General features: G+C 44.3%; 1 pseudogene; it reads left to right on the top strand.

Moving 5' to 3' along the window:
* The first annotated feature begins 3011 nt into the window (after nucleotides 1-3011).
* On the top strand, nucleotides 3012-5296 carry LOC147607464 (pentatricopeptide repeat-containing protein At4g18520, chloroplastic-like; annotated as a pseudogene).
* The last annotated feature ends 5913 nt before the right edge of the window (nucleotides 5297-11209 follow it).

Below are 11209 nucleotides of genomic sequence, written 5' to 3'. Positions count from 1 at the left end.
AAATAGAAAAGGGAGACTGCCCGCTAGGTGATGCATACACTGATGTACTAGGAGCAAAATAGCATATAGCAATGTAGAGATATCTGCCGGTCTCTGCCCCCCTCAGTCTAACCCACATGTACCTAGCCTGCTCATCTCTGCGGACTATATGTATCAGTGGCTGTAGCTCCTCTCTAAACAATACTGCCACTCCTCCTGAGCCCCGTCCTCTATGCTCTGAACGAGTCTCCTGTCTACAAGCTGTCTCCCATCGGTATCCACTAACATGTGGCATGGACTGTCCAGGAGCCTGATGCGTCTCACAGTAGAAGATGATGTCCCTCCCAGTGAAACTATCCTCAAAAGCCCCTACATCAAGGCGTAGAGTTCCATTACAATTCCAAGTAGCAACTTTGAGTGTAGTCCCATAGGTCTCGCGCCGTCATGAAGAGCGCCTCTCCATAATCACCACTCTACCATCTCTATAGAAGGCCACTTTCCTTTCTCTCGGGCTGCCCTTATCTCGGGCATAACTTCTTTCATGTGGGCAAGTTGCGAGAGTGTGAGGTCATCTCCAAGAAATATTCCCATTTGCTTGAGTGTAGGACGTCTCTTCAAGAAGTCCTTCTTCGCTTCCATGGAGGGGAAACGAATGATAAGTGCTCTCTCCTTAGAAGAAGATTCGCCACTACCTTCTCTCTTCTTTCCCACTCTCCATGCCTTTGTGTGGGTGGCTTCAATGCCCATCATAGAGAAGAGCTCCTTGGTTTCCCCTTCCGCATCATCACGGTCTTTTAGACCGTCTTTTAGACCGGACACTCGTACATGTAAGGCCCGGGTCTTCCTCCTTTGCTCCTCTTCAAGGGTCATGTTGATGATGGTGGGAGTGGGGATGGGTGGCGATTCTTTACCTTTCCCTTTCTTGGCGACCTCGATCCATTTCTCGGCCTCGTCCATCTTCTTTTGTGTCTTTGTGATCACCTCCACCCATGAAGATGTCTTCTCTTTATGTTGCTCCTCCTCCTCTCGAATGATCCTCATTTGTTCCTTGATGGTATTCAGCTCTTCAATAAAGGAGGGCTGAAATTCTCCATCCTCAAGCTTGCTTTTTGAAGTGGCTTCCAACTCCTTTTTGAGGGCCGAGATTTCAGCCGCTTGACTTTTAGCATGCAGTTTGGCCTCCACTAGTTCCTCCTTTAAGGCTGAAATCTCAGCCTCTTGCTTGGAAGATCTCTCTTCGAGCTCTTGGATTTTGTCAAATCCCTTCTGGAGTTTGGAGAGGCGGTTTATGATTGCGGTAACGGAAGAGTCGACCATCTTCTTGTTTTCTTTGATAATTGTGCCGAGCTTGTCCTCTACCTTCACGAGCTCCTCTTTAAACCCGGTCTTGGCCATGACTTTTTGCAGAACTTCCCATAGCCAATGGACTGAAAATTAATCCATGTCAGCAGCACGAAACAGCAGCAACAGGGAGGGGGGGGGTCAAGTCATGCAGGGGAAAGGGAAAGAGAGGAGATTCAGCAGAGAGAGAGAGTTATGTTGCTGCCTTGGGGGCCTGACGAAGGGTGGGTGGGAAGAGGGGGCGGAACAACGAAGAGAGAGAGAGAGGGACAGGCAGCGGGATGGGGGGCGCAAGTAGACAGGCAACGAAGGGCAGGCGGAACAGCGAAGAGAGAGAAAGAGCGAAGGACAGGCAGCGGGATGGGGGGCGCAAGTAGACAGGCAGCGAAGGGCAGAGAGAGAGAGAGAGAGAGAGAGAGACCACACCCAAGATATACGTGGTTTATCCAAGTGTGGGCTACATCCATAGGAAAGCAACCACTCAATGGATTTATTCTTATATTACAAAGAGCTTAGAAGCACCTAAATGTGCTTCTCACAATCCCTATGGTCTCATCAATTCCTCTCTCCTTAGCATGCGCTTCTTCATTCTAAGCATACACTTGTGTGTAGAAGAGGCCTCCTTTTATAGAGAAAAAGGGGCTTCTAAGAGTCATGGCTACCCTCTCATGTGTGGGGCATCAGCCCATGTGTGGACTCGGCTATAGCCCATGTGCTATTGAGCGCATTCTCCCGCCCACCGGCCACCACTGGCCACCGGCCATTGACTACCGATCATCGAACTACTTTCCACGCACTTCCATCCAGCCACTGTCCCACCAAGATTCTTTGACAAAACGAAATATTCTAGCATTGAAATTTTGGTTTTTTAGCGAATGATTTTTCTCATGCGCTATGGCTTCTCCTCATAACGGGGGCCCATTAGGAAAAGTTTGAACTCAAATTTGGGCCTTGTAAGAAATGCCTAGTCATCAATCTTTTCAAAAAAGGGGGATTTTTTGTAACTTTCCTTTTTGTTGCTCAAAACATACCATGTAACATATCATTGGAAATATCTCAACAAACGCGCCAAATTTTGACAAATTTGGAGTTCATATGTGAAAGTTATGGGCTTCCCACTAAAAATAGATCTCAAAAGGTCTGTTACAAAAGCCTTGCTCCCATTGGCCTATATGTAATATTCCATAGAGCATCTAGAGGCTTAAAAGGCCCAAACTTGAGTCCAAAATTTTTCTAATGTTACAAATGTGCATTTTTTATTGGGGTAAGAACAAAAAGGGTAAATCAAGCTCCATACTTAACGATCTCCCACTTGGAGACTGATCTCAGTAAAACCTGTGACTACTTTCCATCCTAGCTTCTTATCCATTTATACCAATTGAAGGTGGCTCCTGGAGGGAGTTAATGCGAGAGAGTGAAAATTTGAAATTCTGAACGGTCTTCTCTCTCTCTCTCTCTCTCTCTCTCTCTCTCTCTGTGTATTTCGCCCCTGTTTTGGGTAGGGGTTCATGCCAGGTACGCAAGCCCATGGGGTTCAGGTCAGGCTGCCGCGTTCCTTTCTGTCTCTCTCTCTCTCTGTGTGTATTTCGCGCGCGGCAGCAGTCCGCTTGGACACACGAGGTCTTGGGTTGTTGTGCAGACCGAGAGCTCCATGTTTTCGTTGAGGCATTTGGTTCAGAGGCTGGAAAACGATGCATGATTGCTGGATATGCCCAACAAGGGCACGGCCAGTAAGCCCTGGGCTGTTTTCATATGATGCAGTCACCTATGCTTGCGCCTTGAAAGCATGTGACATTGTGCAAGAAGTTGGCTTGCGATCACAAATTCACGATGACATTGTTAGTCAGGGGCTTTTGAAGGAAAACGTCATGCTTGGCAATGCTTTGGTGGACATGTATGCCAAGTGTGGTGCACTTTCGAAAGCACGTCAGGTTTTCGACATCCTTCCTGTGTGGGATGCCATCTCTTGGGCTGCATTGATTGCCGGATATGCCCAACAGCGGCACGGCCAGGAAGCCCTGGGCTGTTTTCATCTGATGCAGAGCCAGGGTTTCTCCCCAAGTGCAGTCACCTATGCTTGCGCTTTGAAGGCATGTGGCATTGTGCAAGAAGTTGGCCTGGGATCACAAATTCACGATGACATTGTTAGTCTGAGGCTTTTGAAGAAAAACGTCATGCTTGGCAATGCTTTGGTGGACATGTATGCCAAGTGTGGTGCACTTTCGAAAGCACGTCAGGTTTTCGACACCCTTCCAGTGCGGGATGCCATCTCTTGGGCTGCATTGATTGCCGGATATGCCCAACAGGGGCAGGGCCAGGAAGCTCTGGGCTGTTTTCATCGGATGTAGAGCCAGGGTTTCTCCCCAAATGCAGTCACCTATGCTTGCGCTTTGAATGCATGTGGCATTGTGCAAGAAGTTGGCTTGGGATCACAAATTCACGATGACATTGTTAGTCAGAGGCTTTTGAAGAAAAACGTCATGCTTGGCAATGCTTTGGTGGACATGTATGCCAAGTGTGGTGCACTTTCGAAAGCACATCAGGTTTACGACACCCTTCCAGTGCGGGATGCCATCTCTTGGGCTGCATTGATTGCCGGATATGCCCAACAGGGGCAGGGCCAGGAAGCTCTGGGCTGTTTTCAGCAGAGCCAGTGTTTCTCCCCAAATGCATTCACCTATGCTTGCGTTTTGAAGGCATGTGGCATCGTGCAAGAAGTTGGCCTGGGAAAACAAATTCACGACGACATTGTTAGTCAGGGGCTCTTGAAGAAAGATGTTGTGCTTGGCAATGCTCTGGTGGACATGTATGCCAAGTGGCCTACTTTTGAAAGCACAGGCTTTCGACACCCTTCCAGGGGCATGGCCAGGAAGTCTCGGCTGTTTTCACCGGCGGATGCGGAGCCTGTTTTGGTGGATGCCACGTGTTGCCATTTGAGGGCTCTTGGAGGGAGTTAATGCCAGAGAGTGAAAATTTGAAATTCTGAACAGTTTTTTCTCTCTCTCTCTCTCTCTCTCTCTCTCTCTCTCTCTCTCTCTCTCTCTCTCTCTCTCTCTCTCTCTCTCTCTCTCTCTCTCTGTGTGTATGTCGCCCCTGTTTTGGGTAGGGGTTCATGCCAGGTACGCAAGCCCACGGGGTTCAGGTCCAGGTCGTCGCGTTCCTCTCTCTCTCTCTCTCTCTCTCTCTCTCTCTCTCTCTCTCTCTCTCTCTCTCTGTGTGTGTGTGTGTGTGTGTGTGTGTTTCGCACGCGGCAGCAGTCTACTTGGACACAAGAGGTCGCGGGTTGTTGTGCAGACCGAGAGCTCCATGTTTTGGTTGAGGCGTGATCTGCAGCAGCTCCATCATTTGGTTCAGAGGCTGGGAAACGATGCCTGATTGCTGGATATGCCCAACAGGGGCACGGCCAGGAAGCCCTAGGCTGTTTTCATCTGATGCAGTCATCTATGCTTGCGCTTGGAAGGCATGTGGCATTGTGCAAGAAGTTGGCTTGGGATCACAAATTCACGATGACATTGTTAGTCAGGGGCTTTTGAAGGAGAACGTCATGCTTGGCAATGCTTTGGTGGACATGTATGCCAAGTGTGGTGCGCTTTCGAAAGCACGTCACGTTTTCGGACACCCTTCCAGTGCGGGATGCCATCTCTTGGGCTGCATCAGTGCATTGATTGCCGGATATGCCCAACAGGGGCACGGCCAGCAAGCCCTGGGCTGTTTTCATCTGATGCACCAAGGTTTCTCCCCAAATGCAGTCACCTATGCTTGCGCTTTGAAGGCATGTGGCATTGTGCAAGAAGTTCGCCTAGGATCACAAATTTACGATGACATTGTTAGTCAGGGGCTTTTGAAGAAAAACGTCATGCTTGGCAATGCTTTGGTGGACATGTATGCCAAGTGTGGTGCACTTTCGAAAGCACGTCAGGTTTTCGACACCCTTCTAGTGTGGGATGCCATCTCTTGGGCTCCTGGAGGGAGTTAATGCGAGAGAGTGAAAATTTGAAATTCTGAACGGTCTTCTCTCTCTCTCTCTCTCTCTCTCTCTCTCTCTCTCTCTCTCTCTCTCTCTCTGTCTCTCTCTCTATATTTCGCCCCTGTTTTGGGTAGGGGTTCATGCCAGGTACGCAAGCCCACGGGGTTCAGGTCAGGCGGCCGCGTTCCTTTCTCTCTCTCTCTCTCTCTCTCTCTCTGTGTGTTTCACGCGCGACAGCAGTCTGCTTGGACACAGGAGGTCGCGGATTGTTGTGCAGACCGAGAGCTCCATGTTTTGGTTGAGGCATGATCTGCAACATCTCCATCATTTGGTTCAGAGGCTGGGAAACGATGCCTAATTGCTGGATATGCCCAATAAAGATAGGACTAAAGAGATAAAAACTACTATGCTCAAGTATATTGTACTTTCCACTTTTCTTCTTGGATTAATATTGATACACTGGATTATTTTTGATGTGTGCCTTAGTTAGAGTGAGTGTGAGTTAAAGGCCAATTTATAACATTGGCCAATTGCTTTGCGTTGCCCCTTAAAATATTTTATATTGATACCGAATAGTTGCTGCACACTCCTTTTGCATTGCATGTACTAGCATCTTGGCTTGTTTTGTGCTATGAGATAAATAGAGTGAGAGAGGGAGGGAGGGGAGAAGGATCACACTTGCATGTGGCATAGCGTTATCAAGACTCCATATATTCTATGAGAGAGAGAGAGAGAGAGAGAGAGAGAGAGAGAGAAAAAGAGAGAGAGAGAGAGAGAGAAACAAATTGCCAATACTATAAATCAGGCACTAACACTGAGTTGCAGTACTCAACAATCATTATGACAAGAGTCAAATTAGTTGCAATACTTGAAAAGCTGATCTTGTTCATTACAAAAGCTTAGTCAAACAACATCCTCTACATTTTTTTCTCCTTGCACTACTGCTTTGCAGCTATTAAGCCTTGCCACCTGTGCTTCCAATAACTTTGGAAGCTCTATCACATATTCTTGATTGCTTTCCTTGACCATGAGCAAGCGACCCATGTGGCTTCCAAGCAGTGCCAAAACCCACAATCTCCTCTATATTGCACTACAACATCGTTCTTCTTGGTGTATTGTTTTAAAATCTACCACACGTAGCATTGTCCACGCTCCATTCCGCCTGTAGTGAAGCAAAGATTTAGATGCAAAGCATGAAAACAATTCATGTATAAGTTTGCTGTTGATACCTCTCAATGTTAGTCCATCTTTTGTGATTGTCCATTGTATTGATCATACTTATATAAAAGCACTTGTTTCTGGTATCATAATATGATTCTAGTTTAGTCTAAGTTTGAAGTTTGGTTATGATATACCATGTTGAATCGAACCATTTAAGCTATCACACCTTTAAGTAGGTAAGTCCCATTTGACATGAATTTATTGTCGAACATGATATCATCAAATAATACACATTGATGGTTAAAATTTTAATTTTGTTGTTGCACTTCTTTGGCAAGAAAACTCTTGAAATAACAAGAGGAGGTGGTTAAACTTGAGTTTGTTATAGATAAGTTTATTGTGGACTAAATTATGAAAATTTGGCAAATTAGATCATTCCTAGAAGATCAATGCATATAGTTATTATCCACAAATCCTTGTATTCAAAAATGTGGTCTTACATCATAAACATCCATGTTTTCCCAATAGACATTAGGAAAATTCTGGACTCAAAAGAGGGCTGTTTCAATAATAATATAATAATAGACACATAGATTGAGTGACATGAAATCTACGAACGATATTCACCAGTGGTGGGACCTCTGTACAAACCCACCTAAAACGTGGAGAAACTCTTATCTTCATGAAATATTAAAAAAAACCATCACCTTGTCTTAAAATATTTAAAACCGTTTTTTTGTTAGCACCTAACACAATAAAAGAATGTTTTCCACATTCCTGTGTTAGATGTGGAGCACTAAAAAATTCTTTCCACCACCCCTAGAACTAATGAAGCTTGAATGCTTGGAATAGATAGATACACATTCTCCTGGTTATTCCCTCAACTTGGTTCCACTTTTGAATCATCGAAACATCTTTGGCGCCCAAAAGAACACACCGTCCCTCATTTCTTCTTCCCTCCTTGATCCACAAAAGTGGTTAGCTCCGTCATCCACTTTCTCCTACTTCTTCTTTCTCATACGTCTGTTAATCTCTCATGACACCCGTTAGTGGACTGAAACGAGCAAGGAGCAGTATCTCATCTGTTGTGTTGTAAAACATAAAAGACGAGAACGAAGAATGGATTCCCCAAGTATATAGGAAGTACTCTTGGGTCACTATGCAGCCAGGAAAACGTGGCCACTACCGAGTGAAGGGAAAGGCATCTGAAGACTTGGCCAAACATTGAAAAGGAAGGATCCTTGACTTTAAGATGGCACTAGGAGGGAAAACTGTCAAAGAAGTGTTGATCCAGCATGTATTCATGCAAAAAGAGATCAACGTGGGACCATTGGAAGGACTTCCAAGACACAGACCACATTGTAAGTGCTTGTGTTTTGTATTTCAATGTTGCAAATAAGGTGATTGATATACATTTTTTTTGCCTTGCACAGATTTGTACCATCCAATCTTCAGGAGTGGGAGCCTGCCCACCAATGCTTGACGGGATTCTTGAATGTCGTACATGGTGAGGTGGGGGAACTTTAATATGAAGGTCGTGCACCAAGTGATCTCGCAAGAAGTAGAACATATTTCTATGACTCATTTTATACCTTGCCCACTCAATCGAGTCGACATGGAAAGTTGGAACGTATTCCGTTGCCTGCACTTGATAGTCCTGAGTGGCCATTGCTTGATACAGAAGTGATACAGTCATACAGGACCAAAATGTTCAATGATATTAAATGTGCTATGAAGCCTAGCATTGGTGCAAGAAATGTCCACTTAAGTTTGTTTGTTCCAATTGCATGCTTTGTTGATTTATTTTCTGATTGTAAACAATCGAGAAAAACTAGAACAACTTTTGTGTGCAAAGATATAGATGAAGCCTGGCTTGATCATTTGTTTGACAAAGGTTGGAGAGTGGAATCATCAAAGGGAGATGATTTGATCGAATGTCGATTGAACACCTTCGACATTGCATTTCGGTGAGTGTTATAACATCCAAATGTATTTTTGTGAAACAGTTACAACACTTGTTTGATTATACTCAAAAAATTATCCTAATGATATTTTGGAATCAGATACTATATTGCCAGGCAACATCTGTGCATTTCATTTACTTATAGAAGGTGGCGATGGATCAACAACAACTGGGAAAGCATGGACCAAGATACAAGAGATGGCAGCCACTCTTGCTTGATAGATATAGTTATGACTCGACAAGGTCACCCATCATTGACATTGAAAGTGGAAGAGAATTGGACTCTCGAATATGTTAGGAAGGAATTAGAAGTAGCTATTCAGAATCCTCCAGATCAATTTTGCTTCAAGCTCGATGGTCGGAAGCTAAGTAAAAGAAGAGAGCATCAGATCATTTGTAAAGATGTTGCAGCCCCACATGAATTCGAGGCACTAGAAGATATATGATGTGACCATGTATACGATGACAATGTATTTTCCATATGCAATAAACTTATCTATTCACAATATTGCTTTTGTAATGCTTTATTGTTTAAAACAATGTAATGAAGGTAAAAATTTCCCAATTGAATTTTTATGTACACAAAAAAGGCTTAAAGTAAGAAAACAAGCAGTGAAGGGACACAGTAGCAAATTTGATCCTCTGATTTTCAAATTTAAAGTGCATTTACAATTGATGTTCTCTCTCCAATAACACCAAATATGTGCAAAAAACTATAAATGTACATGTGTAGCTGCATATTTACAAACGTACATTTGTTGGAAGAAGGAAAAAACTATTTATTACTGGAACCCATAGGTATCGGCTTCAGGATGGAGCCATGGCTCTTCTCCCAAGTACGGAGCCCATGTAAGAGGCTCAGGGGGGCCTATCCCCCCTCGTGGATTGGGCGGGATGAAGTCCACTGGGCCGTCTAGAGGCATAACTTTAGCGACTTCGATCAATTTCGCAATCGTTTCCTCCCTAAACGTTTGGACGTCTAGATCCACGTAGCGAGACATTGATGGAAACTGCCATCACAATTCATCAAGGCATAAATAAGATCAACATGACAATATACAAGAAGATAAACATGAGTACGCATGCGTATGGGAGCTGAAAAATGCTTACATCCTCTGAAGGGAGCTGAAAAATGCTCCGTAGCAGCAACAATGCATTAAGTGCAACCTTCCACCCACAGCTGTAACCATCTTCTTGTTTGGGGACACAAACCCTTCGAATGGTCGATCGATCCAGGGTGTCGATGTCCATGCTAAGGCTCTCATAAGCTACCATTAGTTTCCTGACACCACTATAAACAAAGACCAATCATTATCCTGATCAATCCGGACTTCTAACTCAAACAATAATATGTATCATAATGATTTTAACTTACAGCAAAACATTGCCATGAACACCAGATGTTGAATTTGCAAGGTAAATGACATTGTCTTACACATTGACTAGTACAAGACTCCAATGGGAACTGCATCACATCCGAATAGATTTCTATTAGTTTCAATCCAAAGGAAGCACTATATAACTCGTGTATGGTGATTCGTATAAACATCATGCAAGAGAGATAGAGAGACAAACTCACTTTTCATGATATGCCAAAAAAATACTCGAGCATCGTCCAGCTGGACCTCCCGAAACCAGTTCAGCACATCGAGGTACGGAACTGACTCTACTAGCAACAGTGTTGAGACCAGCGAATCAATCTAGAACACTCCTTGCTGTACGTCCTCGGACAATTGCGAAATAACAAAACTTCACAAGGAAACATATCAAGAGTGAGGCATAAACTTTAAGAGCCAAGAATGAAAAATTGTGGGAGGACAGAGAAAAGAGTATACCTTAAAACACATCTGAGCACTTTGTCGTTGACTTCAGTTTTAGGATCAAACAAAATGTTTATCTCCTCAGCATGAATCGGGAAATAACATCTTTGCCCTCTAATATTAAAGGGTACATAGAACTCCGGCAACAAAAATTGAAGCGCCTCCCGATTCATAGCGTGGAGTGCGCGAACTTTCTCTTTTTGTTTGCAATGCAAGCATTGCCACTTGATGTTCCCTTTGAGCGCTTGTCAGATAATTTGCCCGAGTCTGATGTTCATGATCTGGACCTCCCTCGGTCATGATCTGGACCTCCCTCGGGTCACCTCTTCAATTCTCACTTTTTGTACAGGACGGACATCCAAAATTTACACCATTCGTGCATCAGTAAATGTAACTGGTCTAAGTAACTTATCATATCTAAAACGAAGGGCTACTAGGCTGAAAAAATCTTTGTTCATCACTGTCACCCTGTGTGCATGGGCAGCAAGAACGTAACTATCCAAAAAAAATTCAATCATCCAATCTTCTGTGGCAAAACAAGGCCGATGCCTTCCACCTAAACAAAATTCCATTTTGCTCACAAATTCTCCTGGCAAGCCTCTGGAAAGGCAATCTTGGAATAGTAGCAGTCGGGTGCTTCATAAATTTTGTGATTTCTCGCAGAGCTGACGAATGCTCTACGAAACGCCTTAGTCTAGGCTGCATTTTGGATAATCGAGAAGGACTGCTTGACTTCCTCAATCTTGAGGCTTTCAGAGTGCCCATCTTCTTCCCACTAGATGAGGGACCTGCATTGTCAATGGGTCTAGCTGTATGCCTTACACGAGCCATCTCAAAACGCAAGCAAGTGCAGAAAACTTAGCTATTTAGTAGTACACGATTAACAATTCACCATAAAGCGAGAGAGGGTGGCCAAGAAAGCAATATGCACTTCCTCGCGTTATGGTGAATCCATTCACCATAACGTGAGATGAAGGC

This window comes from Cibotium barometz, chromosome 55, assembly GCF_041138505.1.
Source record: "Cibotium barometz isolate CiBa-2024 chromosome 55, ASM4113850v1, whole genome shotgun sequence".
NCBI lineage: Eukaryota > Viridiplantae > Streptophyta > Polypodiopsida > Cyatheales > Cibotiaceae > Cibotium > Cibotium barometz.
The sequence above is the reverse complement of the archived record's forward strand: the minus strand, read 5'-3'. Positions and strand labels throughout refer to the sequence as shown.